Source organism: Puma concolor, chromosome B2, assembly GCF_028749965.1.
Source record: "Puma concolor isolate L17-30 chromosome B2, mPumCon1.1.hap2, whole genome shotgun sequence".
NCBI lineage: Eukaryota > Metazoa > Chordata > Mammalia > Carnivora > Felidae > Puma > Puma concolor.
Window position 1 is genome coordinate 104,610,257 of NC_141671.1, and position 21,201 is coordinate 104,631,457.

General features: G+C 39.6%; 1 protein-coding gene across 2 annotated transcripts in view; it reads right to left on the reverse strand.

The window, feature by feature from the left end:
• HS3ST5 (heparan sulfate-glucosamine 3-sulfotransferase 5) overlaps positions 1 to 21,201 on the reverse strand; it is a 155,412-nt gene that overhangs the window by 91,356 nt on the left and 42,855 nt on the right. The window contains exon 2 of one of the 2 annotated variants that reach the window (XM_086707641.1): positions 8,464 to 8,572. The gene's annotated coding sequence lies outside the window, so the exon portion shown is untranslated. Of the gene's footprint in view, positions 1 to 8,459; positions 8,573 to 21,201 lie in introns of both variants that reach the window. The other variant, XM_025925786.2, reaches the window with a different exon arrangement.

A 21,201-nucleotide genomic window follows, 5' to 3' on the forward strand; every position in this document is an offset into this window, starting at 1 on the left:
ACTGAGCACATTTTTTCTCAAAGAAATATATTACTCAGCTGTAAAATAGTATGTTTGCCATTCACACTAATGTTTCAACATTATGGTTCAATCTTCTAAAAAGCTGACATGGAAAATAATGGCGTAATAAACTAATTCATCATAATGTGCAAAAGAAACCGCTGGAATAAATTGTAATAACCTTTCAAAAACTAGCAGCTTTTAAAAGTATTAATTTCTACTCCAGATAATTGGAAAGGACACCTGGGTGGGTAGGCAATATTTTTTATGGGATTGCTCTGTCAGGAGCTCAGATTGTCTCTGGACTCAGCAATGATCATTTAGCACTAAATGACAGTGAATCTTGCAAATAGGTCTTCCTAGATGGGGTTTGCCATAAATTACCAAACTCAACTCCCCTCAAGGTCAGCCATATGAGAGGGCAGGTATCAAACGGCCTTCGTGGAGACCCGGAGTGGTCCTCGGGTTTCTCATAAATGGACAATAGTTGTGTTGGCTGCCATAAAATCAACTTAATGGACTGACAACATAAATTACCATCAAACTCTGACGACATTCGTCCCTAGAAGACAGCTGAAGAATGCTTTTATATCAAAGCTGAAGAAAATGGATAACAATATGCTTTGCTCTATACCAGATCATAAATATTTTTAACAATTCTAAGTGGGGAATGCATTAATATTAGAAGCTACGATATGGTTTACTTGAGGCATTAAAAACAGCATCTAAGTAATATTAAAATGGCACTTGCTTTTTGAACTATTATATATCATCGTAACGCAATGGAGTGTGTGTGTGTGTGTGTGTGTGTGTGCATGCGCGCGTGTGTGTGCGTGTGCGTGTGTGTGTGTGTGTGTGTGTGTGTTCTAGGTAAGAAGGTTACATTTGCCCGGCACTGGGTATTTCCTTAAATCTAAATAACTACAAAGAGTACTTGATGGCTTTCTGGTTTTATTTTATCTCTGTAGCCCACTCTGGACCCACAGAAAGATAGATTCTTGAGTTCTCCTGCTACCTGGGATAAATCATTAATTCACTTTCTCTATGGCTCAGTTTTTCCATTTGTAAAGTAAAACTGTTAAAGAAGGACATTTTGAAGACACTGGAATTAATCCTGGCAGGAAGGTACTAAATAAACACCAAACTACTGGAGAATCGTATCAATACATTTATGAAAATAATGCACTCTAGACAATCAATTAACAGCTTTTACAAGTCAACGCGGTAAAAAAATATAACAGCAGCTGAACAAGGAAACTGGAATTTTGGGGGCATATTAAACATCACTGGGTGAATTTTCATTACTCATCTAATTATGCTTCCATCTTCTTACTTCAACATAGAGCTACAATTATTCTCCCAGGCATTTTCATAATAGTATTTATTATCTCGTGGAAATCAGGACTTCACTGTAGGTTTGCTAAAAGAAATGCTACAGTAAATAAAAGCAAGATGTTCCTGGAATCCAATGGCACCTGAGACCATGAATATTATGCATAATGTCAATGAACTCTACACACTTTGCAAACTATACAAGTTCCCGAACAGAATGTGAAGTTAGTAAGTTTTGTGTCTGTCTCCCGCATCTGGTCATCACCTCTGTCGTGCCTTCCTTTGCACTCTCTCTCACATTTATTCTTTCCTTCTACCCCACCGTCACTTCTGTCTAGAACCTCATCACCTTAGAACTGAGTTATTGCAGTGGTTTCTCCGCTCTTGTTCTCTTTCTGCCAATCCATCCTGCCTACCCCTGCCAAATGAATCTTTTTTAAAGCACTATTTTAATTATATCATTCCTCTGCTCAAAATTGTCAATGAGTCCCCATCCCCTGGGGGCCAGAGGCCGGTCTTTATCTAGAATCAAAGCTTTGGGCTCTCCGGCCTCACCTGCTTTTCTAATCTTGTCTTTTCCAGTTCTCCTGCACAAGCCTGCAGGATAATAAATGCATCTGCTGCTTGGTTACTTTCACCATAGGGCCTGCCTGGTGGGTACCATCCATCCTCTCTGCCTAGCCCGTCGCCTTCCATCTGTGAGGCCTTTTTCACTACTTCAAGCCATAGTTAGCACCTCTAGTCATGAAACTGGAACAGTCTTTTTTTTTTTTTTTGTATTAAAATGATTTATTTCACTGTTGTAATATGGCTGAACTTCAGTTCTCATTGTTTAACGGTTTCCACATCTTTTCTCCCTAATTAATTTGTAAAGCTCTTTAAGGGTAGGGGTGTTTGTGTTCTTATTATCTGCCAATCTCCCTAGCACGGAGTTTATGAAAATAGTTAGCAATCAGTAGACACTTGTTTAATGAATGAATGCAAAAATGCTGCTCTAGGCTTCTTGCAAGATTAGGATGAAAGCTATTCAGTTGTGTTTGTAACTTGTGGTATTCCAGAGCAGTAATTTATGCATGCGAGGCAGTTTTCCCGAACCTAATAAATCTGTTTTAATTTTTAAGTTCTTAGCGAAATTCTGGATTATGAAATACAAGCTGAGTACATGAGATTTATAATGTTGAAATCTGACTTCAGTGTAAACTTGGGCACCATTACGATAAACACAAAGCAGTGCATATTCACAGAATTAATAATAATTTTCTGAAAGCTCCTTACAAACCGAAAGCTCAGTAATTTCTAAACAAAACTAAAATCAGTCTAAGAATAAACTCAGAGGAAAAAAAAAAAGATAAGCATGCAGCAGTCCAGAGTCTTTATTTTATGAATCAGAAATATACTTTAGCTTGTAATATTCTGCAGAAAGAATATGGATTTTGGAAATCATCAGGATGGTCCTGCCACTTGCTGGGTGTGCCATCTTGGGTCAGCAACTCAATGTCTTTGAACTTTAAAGTTCTCACAAGGCAAGTGAAAATATTAATACCCAGTTTACTTCAAAAACCGGAGATGAATGAACCCCTTTGGAGCTGTTAATTAGGTTCATGAATTAAAGGGCACCCTGTGGCACCTACCTCAGTACATGGCACATTAATAAATGGTAGCTACTATTATTGTTTTTGTTTTACGACTTTTTCTTTTTCACTCCTTCCTTCTATTGTTTATGGAGAAAAATGGCTTCCCTAATAGCTAAAAAGCATGAGCATAGGAGTCTAAAACATCTGGGTTTAAACTATGGCACTGCCATTTACTAGTTTACTAATCTGTTTATTAATGAATCTGAGCCCCAATTGTGTAAGAGGATCTATGAAGAAAACAAAATCTTGCAGGGACATTCTGAAGACTAAAAATGATCTATTTAAAAATGTCTAGCCTAAAACAAGTACTCTGTAACAGCAGGAATTATAATTTTTATGAATCTTCTCTCAGGTACTATTCTGTTCTGTATTAAAGAACCCATGTTCATGAATATTTTTTAAGTAAAAGTAGTAGGAAAATTTTTCTCCTTATATTTCAGTGCTTTGCAGAAAAACATAATTTAGTATTATAAAAATTATTCTTTTTTTTTTTTTTTCAACGTTTATGTATTTTTGGGACAGAGAGAGACAGAGCATGAACGGGGGAGGGGCAGAGAGAGAGGGAGACACAGAACCTGAAACAGGCTCCAGGCTCCGAGCCATCAGCCCAGAGCCCGACGCGGGGCTCGAACTCACGGACCGTGAGATCGTGACCTGGCTGAAGTCGGACGCTCAACCGACTGCGCCACCCAGGCGCCCCTAAAAATTATTCTTATAAATAATATTTGTGTAGTGACTTAGAGTTTACAAAATACCTTTACAACTTAGGACTATGCTCTAAAAATATTCCCCCATTTAGCCACTCATTGCTGTATTACTCCAATCATTATTCCGGCAATCCATTCTACCGTAGACGTTTAATAATAAACAATAATGAGAAACTACAAATATTAAGAAAGCTACTTAAAAAGTAAGTTAAATGTGTTATTGGCCTAGGTCTACATCTTTAGAAATAGTTGACAGTTGAAACTGGTCAGATGAAATTAAGCAATTGATCACAGATTCTCAATCTCAGCAGTAGAGGCCTCCTCTAGGCAGGCTTTAACAAGCACACTTACAGAGTGGTTTCTTTTCTTTCTTTTTTTTTTTTTTAAGACTACTTATTTTTCTAAATGTTTATTTGAGAGAGAGCAAGCAAGCATGAGTGAGGGGTGGGGCACGCAGAGAGAGAGCGAGACAGAGAATCCCAAACAGGCTCCTCACTGTCGGTGCAGAGCCTGATGCAGGGCTCAATCTCACAATCTCACAATCTCACATGATCTCACTGTGAGATCATGACCTGAGCCAAAATCAAGAGTCGGACGCTTAACTGACTGAGCCACCCAGGTGCCCCTAAAAGTGGTTTCTTACTTTCTCTTTGACTTCTTGAATATCGTTTAAAGTATCAGCAAGGTTGCTGCTGTCCTTCAGGTTAAAATAAAATTAAAAAAAAATCTGGTAGGTGGTTTCTGGAACTTATCATGTAAACAAATGAAAAGACAGTGAGGCGCCTGGCTGGCTCAGTCAATGGAGCATGCAACTTAATCTCAGGGTTGTGAGTTTGAGCCCCATGTTGCATGTGGAGATTACTTAAAAATAAAATCTTTAAAAAAAGAAAAGGACAAATATGGCCAATTTTTGTACATCTAAATACATGGATTAGGTCAGATGCTGAGGTTAATGACTTATTAGCTCAGCTAGAATGCAATTAAATGCTAAAGAATGGAAAGCACCTTACAGTTTATAAGACAGGGTTGTTTTTACTAGCATAGTAACTTAACTGAAGCACATGCTTAAAACTCATCCAATACATTTACTTCCCTTAACATTTACAAGGTCGAAACCAGACATCAGGCACAACTTGAAGGTGCCATTAATTCCTACGGAAAACGTTTGAAGAGATTGTTTCAAGAAGCAGCAGGCTGGTGCCTATTAAGGCCCCTAGGTACACACATACTTTTAGAACCATGTGTTTAAGGATAGCATTACTCTTGATCCTTCCAATGAGTAGCTTGCCACACAATTATTCCTTGTACAAGGTACAAGCTCCATAGGCACAGTCCTCATTTACACTGTTTTATCCTAAATCCAGTCCTTGGCTTTAGTGATTATGGCCATTATATCTACATTTTAAAACATGATGCAACATACTTATGAGTAACTGCCACTTAGTAACTGATGCCTGCACAGCATTGGATCAATATCCGTACTAGAGCAGTCTTTTCTAGATCCGCTTCCAAAATCCCACACAGGCATGGCATTTGCTTGGTTTTGGCCTTTGCTGTCTTTCATTGACTCTCCCTCCCTTCTATTACCTGCTAGGGGTATCAAACCCTTTGGGGGCTTCTAAACTGTTTCAGTGTTTATTTTTTCCAAACCCATTAACTATAACTTAATGTTTATAGCATCAATGATAATTCCAAAGCTATTTCACAAATAAAATGTTTTGATCTTCAGGGGCACCTGGGTGGCTCAGTCGGTTAAGCTTCTGACTTTGGCCTCAAGTCACGATCTCACGGTTCACGGGTGCGAGCCCCGTGTCGGGCTCTGTGCTGACAGCTCAGAGCCTGGAGCCTGCTTCGGATTCTGTGTCTCCCTCTCTCTGACCCTCCCCCGTTCATACTCTGTCTCCCTCTGTCTCTCAAAAATGAATAAACGTGTACAAGATAAATAAACAAATTTTAAAATATTTTGATCCTCATAATAACATCACATGAGATGAGAAAACCAAGGCATGAGGAGATTATCGGACATGCCTGAGTCACTTGTTTTGACAGAGTTCCTCCTTCCTGACTGAATGGAGGCTCAATCCGTCCCCGTTAACTGCCTCGTCATTTGCTGGTCTTTAGATTAGACTTGTGATAGAAATGCTTTTTCACCAGTTGTGTGATTTTTACTTTTTCATTTTTTTAAGTTTATTTATTTATTTTGACAGAGAGAGGGAGAGAGAGAGCGAGCGAGCATGGGTGCAAGCAGAGGAGGGGCAGAGAGGAGGGGCAGAGAGAGAATCCCAGGCAGGCTCTGTGCTGTCAAGCGCAGAGCCTGATGCGGGGCTCGAACCCATGAACTGTGAGATCATGACCTCGGCCAAGATCAAGAGTCAGGCACGCTTCATGGACTGAGACACCCAGGGGCCCTTGTGTCAAGGTTTTTAAGTATATCGGTTAAACCCTGAAGTTTAGCTTCCTTGTCGGTAAGTGCAGGATAATAATACCTATTTCGCAGGGTTACTTTGATGATGAAATGAAATGGTTTATGTGAATTAAAGAACTTAGAATAAGGTAAGTATGTTCAAAAACGTTAGGCTTTCCAATCCCATCTCTTGGGAAGTCTTCACCTAAAGGTAGTTCTTTCAGGTATACAGAGGATCTCTAAAGTTATTCTGTAATTCAGTGGTGGGCCGGGAGAGCAGAGTATATTTAACGTATCAGTAACAACATTGCATTGAACCAAGGATTTATCCATCATCTACTATATCCCAGCTCAGTACTAAGTGCTACAGATGCACAAACGGACTGGCTGCAGCTAATGTTGGCAGCGACACGAACCAGACTTGATGATTTCCTAGAAAATAAAGATATTCCAAGAGGGGCTGGTCTGCCAAGTTTAACGGACTTCTTGAAAATTCTCCCAAATAACTTCAAATAGAATAAAATGATTTGAAAACTTCTACTTTTTATACTTTCCTCTTGAATGGCACGTTCTGCCAAACCCCAAAGTGTCATTTTTGTAGAGAGTGGTACTGTATCCAGACCATATTATGACAGGGGGCGAGGAAGGAAATGTGGAAGAACCAATCTCAAGGGGACCTAGGAATGTAAGTTTTACAAACGTGCGAGGTGTTTCCACTTTGTTTCTATGACTCAAGTCACATAGGTTAAAAACCCTGTGGCAAAACTACCCATTTGGTATTTTCTCTACCCTTCTCCTGCAGTGCCTGGGAACAGAAATACTTGCTGAGCTGAATTTCAACCTCTAAGTCAAACTAAACAGACAAAAAAAAAAAAAAAAAAGAAGGCAATTACCATCCCACCGCATTTGGATTAGCCCATAAGAAAAGTATTTACAGTCAACTAAAACTTTTCACGTTAAGACGATCTTTCAAGGTCACATCTAGTGAAATCTCAGCATAATTTGGTTTAAACTCTACATTTCATTTTTAGCAGCAGTAACTAGGGTGTGAGGCAACGTGCAATGTGTGAAAATGCGCAGAGTGAAATAGCCCAGGATTTAAGGTCAGACATATTGGTTGTCATTCTCCCTCTTCTTGTGATTTTAGGCAATGGCCTGACGTCTCAGGGCCATGGATTTCCTCTTTTTAGAATGGGAATGATGTGCTATTATAACATTATTGAAAAAATTAATTGAGATGGACTATTCCATGTATACACAGTAATACACAGGTTAACAGTTTTTGAGTGTGATTCAATATGATTACACTATTCTAAGCACTTTTTCTTTCGCTGATTTAAACCTTACCATAACTCAAGGGGATGGATCTATTATCATACCCATTCTAGAGATAAGGAAATTAAGGCGCAGAAACCTTGCCATGGTTGGGGTGCCTGGGTGGCTCAGTCAGTTAAGCATCCGACTTCTACTCTGGTCATGATCTCATGGTTCTTGAGTTTGAGCCCCGTATTGGGCTCTCTGCTGTCAACACGGAGCCTGCTTTGGATCCTCTCTTTCCCTCTCTCTCTGCCTCTCCCCCACTCTCTCTCTCTCTCTCTCTCTCTCTCTCTCTCTCAGAAATAAACATTTAAAAAACAGAACCCTTGCCATGGTCAGTTACTAGCTGGCTGAGCAGGAACTCAAACTCAAACTCTGGCAGTCTAGCTCCAGAGTCTGTGTTCTTAACCATCTCGCTTTGTCCCCTTGTTTGTCATGGCAGCTCATGACATGCCCACTTCTCCTCACCCTGGATTCTGGTAAAAAAAAAAAAAAAATACAACAGTTCCCACCTTTCCGGAAGTAAATAGGCACACTGAGGACACAGGGCACACGCATCAGGAGAGACAAAGTAATACACGGTACAAGCTGTCGAATGTCAGAGAGGGGGTATAACCCCAAGTTCTGTGGCAGTTTGGAAGGAAGGACTTAATTGGGATGGAAAATCAGCACAATTTTGTAATGGAGGTGAAGGCTGACTTAGGTCTTGGAGGAAAATCAGAACTGAAACCAGCAAGGAGGATTTGGGGAAGGTATTTCAGATAATTAGAAGGCTTTCTGTGTTTGGGCAATAAGGCTCGGTGTCAGTGGGGAAGGTTTCTCTAAAGGAATTCTGAGACTGGGGAACAGGAGGCAGTTTAAAGTCATTTTGTAGAACGTTTGAAAAGCCGGGAGAGGGGGGAGGATCTCCTGTGGAAGAGCCACCAAGGGTGTCTGGGTGCACATGCGTGGTGTCACTCCAAGTAGTGCTTTCAAAAGGCTGAGGAGATGGCAGATGGGTAACACACGGGGTAGGGGTATGGAAAGTTCGAGAACGGAGAGCACAGAAGTCTTCAGCGCACATACCTACATTCAGACACTTCTCAATGATCCAGCGATGCTTATCTGGTTGGTGGACATTCCATGGTGTCTTCTCACCTACTGTCTGTCCTTTTGGCTTGTTCCCTGCTTGATGGCACCTGGGGGTGGAGACACAGACGAGTGATTTCCCAGTTAGTCTTTTATTTTGTTGTAGTGTTTGTTTGTTTGTTTGTTTGTTTGTTTAATTTCTGCTCCTTAGTAGCTGTGGTTAAAAATGTGTTGTGGTAAGAAGAAGAAGAGGTGTAGTTTGGATGATCAGACCATTTCTTTCCTTGTTTTTTTTAAAAAATGATACCTTCGGTTCCTTTATGAAACAATTTGCTGATGAACAGCAGCAGGGCTCATATTTGAGCCTAACCCTGGGAGAGGTCATTGTCAATTCCCTTTGATTAGAGATGGTCTCACAAACTGGGAGCTACCCAACATGCCTTTTCAGGTAATGTTCCTGCAGCAGAACCTTGCTTCTGATCTGGCTGCTGAGGTTTTTTAGGTGAGAGAGGTTCAGCGTACGCTTCTTAAGACTGCTACCCATGGTGTATCTCCAGACTGCCTTTTACCGCCAATATGATGATTATCCATATCGATCACTTTCACCTTTGCAGCTACTTGAAGATATTAGGCAATTGCTGCTTCCTCCTAAGTTGAATAGAGAATACCAGGCGACCTGAGTAATTCTCTAGCTGCAGAGTACATGCTTGGCTCTAGAACTAAAGTGCTGTATTTAAGAGATTAAAAGAAGTAGTAGTAGTAGTAGAAGAAGAAGAAGAAGAAGAAGAAGAAGAGGAAGAAAGAGATGAGAAAACGAAACAGACTGCAATGAAAACAGGTTGTCAGTGCCAAACTCTTTTTGTTAAAGTAATATTTCCTTGTTTTTCCAGGCTATCATAAGAGTGTATATAACATCTAAAGAGATTGTAGGAGCCCAGTCCCAGTACATCATTCTTACTAATGTTTATTTGCAAATAGTAGACATGAAGATTAGTGTTGTCCAAAATGGCTAGAATATTCATCTTTACCTGGGTCCCTTGTATGCAAATGTATTTAGGGTGCAACACACGCACACACACACACACACACACACACTTTTTCAAGAAAAAGAAAGACCTTAAAATTGTATACATTTGGCTAATAGCCAGCTACCGAATCTCTCGTATTCTCTTCTCTGATTAACACACTTTCATACATATTTTTTCGAGTTCTTCTGCTAGAATCCTTGCTCGCTCTTCACCTCACAATCCCATTATCAGCCAAACAGTCCTAGAGAAACCAGAGAGCTGGTAGAAAAAAGTACATTCGGTTATTTCAGAACATGGCACACATCAATAGTGTCCACTTATTAGCCAGAAAACTGGATTCTGTTGCTTCTGAGAACTTCTCACATGCTCACAGGCCTGCTGACCTCAACAGAAGACAAAACAAAACAAAGCCTCCACCACAGAAACTAGAATTATTTCCAAAGTTCTCAAATAAACAGAAATCACTGTAATTATGAATAATTAAAATGCTAAACTCAAGAGGGCACTCAACATTCGTTACACTGCAGAACTCATCCCCTAAGGGTGGTGCCTTCAATTAGCTCAGTTTTTGCAACAGAAGAAAAATGTGACAATCAGTAATTGCAGGTGTTCAAGCACAAGGAACAAAACAAACCAACTTGCCTTTAAATCACTCCTTCTCAGCCAGCAGAGGCATTGCTCTCTTTCAGATTCTCAATGTCTATACTAATTCCAGAACACAGAAAAGCAATTGATCGCAGGACAGCAGAAAAGCATACCGCCCTCAGAAGGTTAAGTCGATGCGTTTCATCTTTATCTGCTATTTGGAGTACATAGGAGGCATGATAAAACAATAAATCGTTTTCTTTTTTTTTTTTTAATTTTTTTTTTCAACTTTTATTTATTTTTGGGACAGAGAGAGACAGAGCATGAACGGGGGAGGGGCAGAGAGAGAGGGAGACACGGAATCGGAAACAGGCTCCAGGCTCTGAGCCATCAGCCCAGAGCCCGACGCGGGGCTCGAACTCACGGACCGCGAGATCGCGACCTGGCTGAAGTCCGACGCTTAACCGACTGCGCCACCCAGGCGCCCCAATAAATCGTTTTCAAAAGAAAACCTTTTCAAAGGTATTTTGTAAAATGTATCAATATATTTACACAATCTAAAAATGTTTATTAAGATCTACCATGTGTCAGGGTTTATGCTAAGTGACAGTGACGCTGCGCCATTAAAAAGTAGCCGCTGTTTTTTTTCTTTAAACATATACAAATTACTATAGACAAATTTGAACATAGCAAGATATTTTTATGTTCTTACAAGTATAAAGTTTGGAGTATATAGCTACTATATATAAAATGAAACTTTTTAAAGCATTATTTCTCATTATTCTTGAATTGTAATACATTATTATTTTCATTAAAAAATTAAATCACAAATTATTCAGATTTTTCTTCCTCAGAGCCTCCTCTGTTAAAAGTATAATTTTTTTTCCGCAGCGCCTGGGTGGCTCTGTCGGTTAAGCGTCCGACTTCAGCTCATGATCTCACAGTTTGTGGGTTCGAGTCCCACATCGGACTCTGTACTGACACCTCGGAGCCTGGAACCTGCTTGGGATTCTGTGTTTCCTTCTCTCTCTGCTCCCCCTCCACCCCCCAATCATGCTTTGTCTCTCTCTGTCTCTCAGAAATTAATAAATGTTAAAAAAATTTTTGATACAATTTTTTCTTACAAAATATATCCATTTTTTTGCAGTAACAGATGCCATTACAGATATTATGTTTTTTCTTAGATGTTTATAGGACTAAAATATAAGTCAAGCTGGAAATGGTTTAGCAAATAGTAACTACAGTTTTGAATCTAAGCGACTGTAGCAAAGTAAATTTTTTTTCTTTTGCTTGGATTCAATTTCAAAGCAATGACTCAAGAAAGGGTTGAGACAACGACTCAAGAAAGGGTTACTTTTTACTAGCTGCCACTTTGGGGAGATGCATTTTGTCTTTCGTTTAAGTAGAGGAAAGAATTCATTAGAAATGTGGTGCAAGTAGTTTCAGAATGATAAATCTCAAGTTACCAATTCCACTTTTAATGATTAGTTGCCTGAGTCTTGTATTTAATTAAAATGGTTATTTTAAATGCTTATATTTAATTCGCACATAATTAGCTAAACCTCAGTGTTACTGCTTCATCCATTTTGAAATTAATTAATTTATAAGATAGCTCAAAAAGTGCTGTGCAAATTGAATATTAAGATAAATCGGGATTCGTTTGCATCGTTTGTTGGTTTCGGTTGTAACTGCTAGTGAGCCATTTATATTAGGGTATTGAGGATGACCACTATGTGGGAGAATCCACGAATGATAGGTCATTGTTACCTTTGTGCAGATGATATGCACCTTCACCTCTTAGGTGATAATAGCCTATAGTCACGGATACGAGTGTCTTAGCTTAAAAAGGGATCTAAATTTTATAAATGACTTTTGGCTTTAATACATTTAGGAGAAACCACTGTGTTTAGCAAATGATTCAAAAGTGTGTTGACGATCTGTGTAAAAAAAAAAAAAAAAAGAAAACCTTCTTTGAGTCAGTCTGATGGTGTAACCAGAAAGTGTTTTCAAGGAAATGTTGATTTTAACTTCTATTTAAACACACCACATGATTTATATACCTAGGAACCAAGAGAACACGTGGTAAGTAGAACAGTTTTTCCCGGCTCAAAGAATGTGAGGGAATTTTAGCCACCCACAATAACTATCGAGCTGGGTTTCCTGGTGAAGCGAAAAACTACATCCATGAATATTCTCCTCTGGGGTGTGGTTGCTGGAAACACTGCTAAGCTGTGCAAAATCCATTAATGATAGCGCTACTGTTTATCAGTTACTCAATACGTGTCGGCACTGGCTTAGCTTAAATGCCTCACGAGGTGGTATCATCAGGCCCATTTTACAGGTGAACAAAGTGAGGCTTGGGGAGTCCAAGGCACTGCCAAGGGCAGCGTGATCAGTAGAGATGGAGGCAGGACACAAAACTTCACTCTGTAGCTCTGCACCTCACTGTCCCGACTTGCCATCGCAGAGCTCTAAGGAAGGCATCTTGAGTTGCTCATAACAGTATACACAGAATTTTCTAATATTTTATTAAAACCTGGACCTCCTACTCTCCAATGAACCCTTCCGGCGGGGGCATCTGTTCCTGCCATGCTCTGATACGAGCTCAAACCTTTTGCGTCTCCTTCCACCCTTGAGGAATTTTCATTCTGAGCAGGCTCAGCTTACATGAGAAATGAAGTTGTGCAGAATATTTCTCTTCTTTTCACGCTAGTACTATTAGGTGGCATTCCAGGATGCCTTCAAGCTATACCGTATCTCAATTACCTCAACTGCCATCTGTTTCTATTTCTTTCAGCCCTTCTCCCTGGTACCCTAAACAATGAACGAGAGTCCCACTCAAGAGCTAGACTTCGTGTATTTCTCCGCCAAGGACGTGCGTTAACATAGACAGCCATCCCTGCTCTTTAGATAAGATGATAGGAGGTTGTGATCAAAGCCAATTATCTACTGATTTTCAGTTTAACATTCCAACTATCACCCGTTATCTGAATTGCGGAAATCGTCAGAAGATCCAAAGAAGGGGCTCTGTCACCAATCAACCATAACGGGGAAGTACTATTTGAGAAATGAGTAGGGGTAAACGTATAGGCGCACCTGCTTGGTTAATCTTGCTAAGGCCTTTAAATACCATCTGTTTTCCATTCATTCCTGGCTACCATCTTTCCCTAGGTTAAAAGATTTTAAAATGACTGGGGGGCGAAAAAAAACTTGAAAAGGAGTGTGAGATTTTAATTCTGTATTTCATCTGCCAAACAGTGAACTACAGTTGGCCTCAGCGAGTGTTCCTGATAGATAAGGGAATTGTTGCTTCACATATAATTACATAGAGTCTAACGGTAGACATACCCAACCATATCATCTTCATGCCATTAGAAGTGCTAGGAAGTCTGAAAAGAATCCATTTCGAGGAGGGTCTAAGCTACTTTTATTTTACTTCAAACCAGGGTTATCATGGAATAAAACTGAGAATTCTTTGGAGGAACCGTTTTTGGAATGTGAAAAAAAAAAGTATGAAAGGGGAAATGAAACTGACAGTCGTGACTGGCAGTAGGTTCAGGCATTACGTGTTCTTTTGTGTTTGCTTTGGAATGTTAAACAGGTCGGGTTCTTTTCAAAAGAAAACATTTTATTCAGAACATTCTCCCATGAAAGCCCTCTTTGACAAAGTGTCATTTTTTGATATATTAGTACATGTCTGCCCACATTTTACATTCAAAAAAGGCAAGCAATGTTTTAACAACTTTTGACAAGCGCAGGGAATTAAACTTGCACAGAATCAACTCTAGGTGTGATGCTATAAGCTGTTATATTTGCCATTTTGTACTTCTTCATGGCAGACCACAGCATTTTTAAACATACTAATTTCTGGTTGCAAAAACGTGGGGAAATTCAAGATGAGTAGTTAGAATAGGAAACATTTAATTCAGCAACAAAATGTTTTAGGCACAGAACTCTAAGATGTGTTGAGGAAAAGAGCTACGGCAACAGTATTCGGTGAATTGTAAATATGTAACAGAAACCAAGTCAAAGAATTTTCTAGAAAACTAGCCAAGAAATCCTAAGAGATTTAGCTGCCTCTGAATTATACTTATAAGTTCCCTACTAAGTCATAAATTTCAAAATCAAATCATCCTTCGTTTTTTGCCAATGCAGGCCCTGCCTACTGAAAACCTCAGTTGGACACCCAAGGGTACCTCGAGGCAATAAACCGCCCTTCATCCTGTGTCCCTCTGACTGGGACCCTGCGCGACTGCTCTCTAGCCTCTTCTGTCTCTACTCCACCCTGCGCCTGCTCATTCATTCCTCTAGAGCCTTTTCCAATTCCCTGCACAGGCCAGAATCTCTTTTGCCTAGATCACTATCCCAGTCAGCTCAACTAATTTCTCTTCTTTTGAATCTCAGCTTAGATGTCACCTTCCTCCAGAAGATTCTTCTGACAATTCGCTCTCTCGGCATCCTTTCTCTAGATCCTGTAGAACCCTCTTCTCTCCAATCTGAGTCCCTGTGATACAGTGGTGTCACTGCCTCCTTACTTGTCAGTATCGTCAACAGACCGTAAGTTCCATGTCAGTCTTGTTTACTGTTAAGTCTCCACTGCTTAGACAAGTGTTTGGAATATTCTAGATGCTCTCAAACCCTTTGTTAAACAGATTAATGAATTATTTGAGCGAAAAGTTCCTATGTGACCAATACATATATTTTTTTTCCTCTTGGTGATAACGCACGTTGTTAAATATAACTACTTTAAAAGATAGGTTAATTTACTTGCGTTGGCATGTGTTACCATCAATGTTCCCATTTTACTATTTCATCTAGCTGGAATGACAAGTTTCACATTTTGGCTCAAGGGTTTCTCATAACATTTATCCCTACACAGAAAGTCCAAGGTGGGTAACTCAAGAAGGGTAAGATCTGGAATGCCATGCTTGGTTTTGAGTTTAAGATACAGAATTCTAATGGCAAACATGAGGGTAGAATGAAAGGGGACAGAAAGGATTTATGGAGAGTAATGAACAACCTCTGAAAGAACTGAAGGTCTTGCTTTATATTGCTGTGTCATTATGAGCCGGTAACTTCTCGGGGGATGCTGTGCCTGGAAAAGGAGAACGGTGGAAACCAGTACCTATTAGTGAGTCAGGCGGAATGGAGTTGGAGAAGAGGGCATCTTATGAATATTGTTATTAGATAATCGAGAGCTGTAATAATCAATATTCTCTTGAAAGGACCTTAAATCTAATGAAGCAGCTGTGGATAACTAAATTATGATTATGACAAATTCAGGGAATTGGTTCAGGGTTCTCTGCATCCAAAATTCAAATAAGTCATCAAAGTGAAATTGCATTAGCTGACCTCCTCAAACCACCTCTAAATACAAGGAGGCATTTATTAAGAATACCCCAACCAAATAACAGCACGACATAAGTGCCTCCATATTTCACAAATGCCTTTGGCTAACGGGGAGGGTGGATGGAGTTGGGTGTGGGAGGGCGGGTATGAGGGGAAGGACACAGAAGGAAGAGAAGGAGTTCTTGCAAAGAGGTAAGTGGAACTCTTATTTTTAAAATGGCCATAGCAGTTCTTTTCTTAAGTCAAGATTAAAAATATGAACTTATGGAATGCTACCTTCCACAGCAAAAGTTACATAAAACAATTTTTATTCCCACATAAATTACTTAACACAGGTGTCACTGGTTTTACAGAATAACATTGGCACCTATGGACCGTCATATATAAAAGAGATCCTTTCTCCGTATTTTTTAGCCTTCAGCTTGCAGTATTTGTCTCTTTAGTAAGTTCTTATTTCTTATTTTGAAATATATTCAAATATATTGAAATGGTTCACCAGGAGCACAGGTGGAATTGTTTCCCTTGGCTCTCTGCTGGGCTTCCTGGGGCCATCATGTGGACGGTAGCAGAAAACAATTTCAAGGACAATAACAGTGATGAATAAATTAAAGTACAGTGTACATAGTCCCCATCAAAGAAGTAAATTTGTTTTACTGAATTGTATTTTCATCTCAAGGACTGTTCCCCCCACCTTCACCTCTTTCCAAAACACTTCTTCACAGCAATTCTCATTTCAAAAGGGTGCTTCAAAAATTGATTCTGAAGAATTTAAGTTCTCCACACTCTTTTCTGGCAATATGCTTTTTATCAGATCAGCAAAAACAATGCGAAAACACCTGTCACAGTAATTTCAAATGTCTATCATCTACCAAATTATCCATAAATGATCTACGGTTGCAGTGTGGTCCTTGAATGAAGGACATTTTCAAGAAAGACAAACCAACGTTGTTGAAAATATAAATGGGTACATTGCAAGAAAAAACACTTGTAGCGTTTGTGGAAACTTACAGCTTTTATTTTTATCTTTAATCAGAACCAAGAGAACATTTCTGAAAGAACTAATTTTGCTTCTCATTCACACAGAGCATTATATACCTGCACACCTACTCTCAGGTATAGACATCGTCCAGCTAAACTCCATAGGGCTGTGGCTGGAAATAGAGTCAGATTGGCAACAAAGCACTTCTTGAATGCCTACCTGGGGTAAATGGTAAAAAATGTAGACCTCACCTGCCTCCTACCCCCCAAAAAGCAAAGAAAGGTATAATTGTTGAATATGGACAGGCTTTTTAAAAAACATAGGGAAAGGCTCTGGGTTATAAATCTATTTTTATTTCTACGTGCCAATTCTTTAACTTACATGCTAACCCCTCTCAAGGACTGGTGTGCTCCAAGATGATTCTATTGTGCAGCCAGAGCTGAGAATCTTGGTCTCATGCCTTCTGCTCGACAATTTGGTGACAAACCCCCTTCCCATTTTTCGTTCCAGTCATCTGTGCACATCTGCCTTCTCACAGCCAAGTAGGCCCTATACCATGGCTTGAAGGTTCTATCTTCCTATCCCATCGTGCCTTCTGTGCTCAGAACCATAATGCAAATCTACTGTGGTTTGAATGGGAAGCATTACACATTTTCACATCCAGACTTAAAGAAACAAGTATAGGTCAAAACCGTGTTTACATTTATTATCTAAAAAAAATCACAATTGAAATAGCTGAGTCTTTTGAAATGGGGTTGCAATTTTATAGGAAATAATACGGTATGAAAATCAATGGAAAAACATACCCTTTTACTCTTTTAGATTCAGTATGTTTCAGACTTAAACCAATGGGAACATAATGACGGTGTATTATAATCACTCCAATATCCTTAAACGTCTGACATTTTTAGAGAGTGTATATAGTATTCAGGTGGGGCTCCAATGAATGTAACCATCCTGCTGCTGTTTTGTAAAGTGGTAGCCTGTCTAAGGGCAGCAATAAAGAACACTCTTAAATGTGACTTATTTCTAACTAGGGTGACACATTATAGTACTCTTTGTCAGCACTTTATTGCTTTCACAAGAATAAAAACAAATACTGAGGTCTTTATTCTGAAATCCACTTCTAGAGTTTATCTCACTAACAAAGGACTTAGTCCTGTGAAAGGTGTTCTAGTTATAAAAGAATTTCTCTTGGTAAGAGTTTATTTGCTATTTGAAAGGCTATCTTTATTTGGCACTATTCATTTATTAATTAATGGCAACAAACTCTAAAATCATACCTTTCCATGATCTATGTGATAAACCAGAAGAAGGAGACTTCCTAAGATAGCAATACTCTTCAGTAGTGGGCAAAACTGTACATGTATGCATTTACACGGGAAGAAAAGAAATCCCAAATTTGTTTAAACATGAAAAGAATTTTCGACTCAGCCCAATTATTTTCAGCATTGTTCCTAGTGGTTATTTATTTACTACAATTGGGTATTCATTGAAGTTTTGCAAAAACACTCGTACTTTTCCCTTTCTTTTATTTAGGCATAAAATGATGAGCAGCTGATCTCAGTACTTCCCTAAGCTCTTTTGATTTTGGATTGTAAATATGTGAACTCAGGTTGCGGCGAAAGAATAAAGGAGAATGAGACACATTTCCAAAGCAACAAAGGAACAACTTGTTTTACTATACTGTTACTGCAGAGAAGCATCTTGGAGAATGGGTTTTTGTTTATTTACTTATTTTTTATTTATTTGGAGTGAGTGAGAGAGAGAGAGAGAGAGAGAGAGAGAGAGAGAGAAAGAAAGTGAGTGGGGGAGGGGCAGAGAGGGAGAGAGAGGGAGAGAGAGAATCCCAAGCAGGCTCTCTGGGCTGTCAGTGCAGAGTCCAATGAGGGGCTTGAACTTATGAACCTGGAGATCATGACCTGAGCCACAATCAAGAGTCAGATGCTTAACCAACTGAGCCACTCAGGTGCCCCGAGAATGGGTTTTTAGATACAAAAAAATGGTTTATTTATTTATTTATTTATTTATTATTTTTTTAATCTTTATTTATTTTTGAGAAAGAGAGAGAGAGATGGCGTGTGAGCAGGGGAGGAGCAGAGAGAGAGAGGGAGACACAGAATCCGAAGCAGGCTCCAGGCTCTGAGCTGTCAGCACAGAGCCTGACGCGGGGCTCGAACTCATGAACTGTGAGATCATGACCTGAGCTGAAGTCAGACATTCAACCGACTGAGCCACCCAGGTGCCCCCCAAAAATGGTTTATTTATCATAACCAAATCCATTTTCCGATTAGCTCTGCATATGGATGACAAAAGAGTGAAACACCCACAAATAAATGGTAAATGGTACCAAATAAAACAAAATCTACTCTGCAAGTATTTATGCAGCAAAGTCCAAGTGTTTTAGCTTGCCTTCCGAATCGAGAGGGAAAGATGAATGGAAAAGGTAGATTGCACATACACCCCAACACTGGGAGGTTCCCCAAACTGTCTTACACAGACTTCCACAAACACTAAGAAAGGGAGCTGTCAGCATGAAGGGGCCCCTTTCAGAAAGTTATCATTGCAAAGCTTTAATTTCCCAAACTGTTTTCAAATATGTTTTCCTTTTTGCCAAGCTAAAATTTCTTAGAAACAAGATTCAGGAAAGCAAATGAAACATTATGGGACAATGGATAGATCGAAGTATACTTCTTTCTGGTACAAGAACACCGTCTTTATATACAGCCTGTCTTTTTTGAGGGAAGAGAGAAGGAAAAGAAAAGCTTTTAGAGAATGAGGGTGATGACAGCTTTCTGCAAGATGGCGTGTCGAACAAGAGTCCTTCATGCGGTTTTGAAAAAGAAATTAGCAATATTTATCACATTTGTCTCTTTTTACATACATTAAGCCATTCCCAGGGACTGTGTGAGTTGCCCAGAACAAGACCTTTTTGCACATGGGACACGGCTGGGGACTCAGGAGCCTGCCAACTTCAGGTTCTTGCCATTAGACTCATTAACTCTCTAGAATGTAAGCACCATGAAGGTAGATTTTTTTTTTTGTCCCTCACTGCTCTTTCTCTGGCACCTATAATCTTGCCTGGCGGATAGTAAGTATGCAGTAAATATCTGGAGTAGGAACACACGAATACAGACCAGTTTAGACCCCCCAATTCTCGGACTTTGGCTAGTATATGTGGTTACCAATTCAAAGAGATGTGAGTTAGCCTGGGCCAGACACTGCTAGATACTAATCATCTAATTCTCACAATGGCTATGTGATAAAGGCATTATTATCCCCACTGTAGGATTAGTGGTGAAGTCCTAGAGTGAGAATGAGGTAGTTACATAACTTATTTAAAGTCCTGCAACTTGTGGATGGTAGAGGAAAAAAAAAAAAAGTTTTGAACTAGGTAAGTTCAAAGCCGAAGCTCTTACTCACTATGCCAAATCTTGGTTCGGTGCCTCTTGGTCGGAGACTGTGCTCCATGCACAGCCCCTGTCTTGTCTTTATTCTGTTCCCTGGTCTTATCTAAACTCTGCCCTGACTCTGGTCTGGGATCCTGCACTGTACCTGATGCACGCTTTGCTTCAACATTCCAATCTCCCTGGTACGCTTTCATGGTGTTGTCTTAGTCAGCTCGGGCTGCCACAACAAAATCTCATAGACTGAGTGGCTTAACAAGTTGTCTCACAGTTGTGGATGCTGCAAGTCTGAGGTCATGATGGCAGAACAGTCAGGTCCTGGTGAGACCTCTCTTCCTGGCTTGTAGAGGGTTGCCTTCTCACCATGCACTCACGTGGTCTTTCCTGGGTGTGTGTACGTGGAGAGAGAGAGAGATCTTTCTTGCTCTTCTTGTAAGGCCACCAATCCTATTGGATTAGGACCCCCATCCTTATAACCTCATTTAACCTTACTTAACTCCTGAAAGTTCTATCTTCAGATACTGTCACACTGGGGGCAAATTATGAATTTGTAGAGGATACAATCCAGTCCATAGCAAGTGCCCTGAGCTAAACTATCTGGGACAGTAACAAACAAATACATCTCATTTCCTTATTTGCAATCACAGGATTCACTCTCCCACTTACAGAAATAACTTTTCTGTCACCTTTTCTGTTCTTGCCATATTTGCCTCAGTAATCTAGAGATTAAGTATGCATATCTCAGTCAAATATGTATTGGATTTGAAGAACTGTTCAAATTCAAGTTATCCTGCTGATGCAATCTTCCAACAATAATCCTTCGGGGGCTCCTTGAACTTTCCAGAGCCTTCTAGAGCATTACAGACGAAAACACAGATGAGGGATCATACACCTGAGTGCTAACCTTCCTTCTAACTGATCGACAAAGAGAACATGGTAAAATTCTCAAATATATATATATATATATATATATTTTAAAATTATTGTCTAAATCTACCCAATCATAGGTACTTCCTGATTCCCAAAGGGAAATTTCATAGATATCATGCAGTCCAGTTGATCATTTCTAATGGTCATCACATCGATGTGCTACTTCCCTATATATCATTGAGAATCTCTGTTCTGAATGGACAGTGATCACAGGGTCAATACAACCATAAACTATTCTTTGGGACACCTTGAGTATTTCTTGGAATTTTCCAATCAGATCTTAGAATCAGAAATCATATCCGGGCCTAATTATTACAAAGCTTCCTTACTGCATGAAAGAAAAAAATTAAGCCTACAACATTCTCTCTTTGATAACCATAGTCTTGTTCTCTGAACTTGTAGTAAGCTTCTACTGGGCGGGGGGTGATAGTGAATCTTGTATTAGAGTACAAGTACATGAT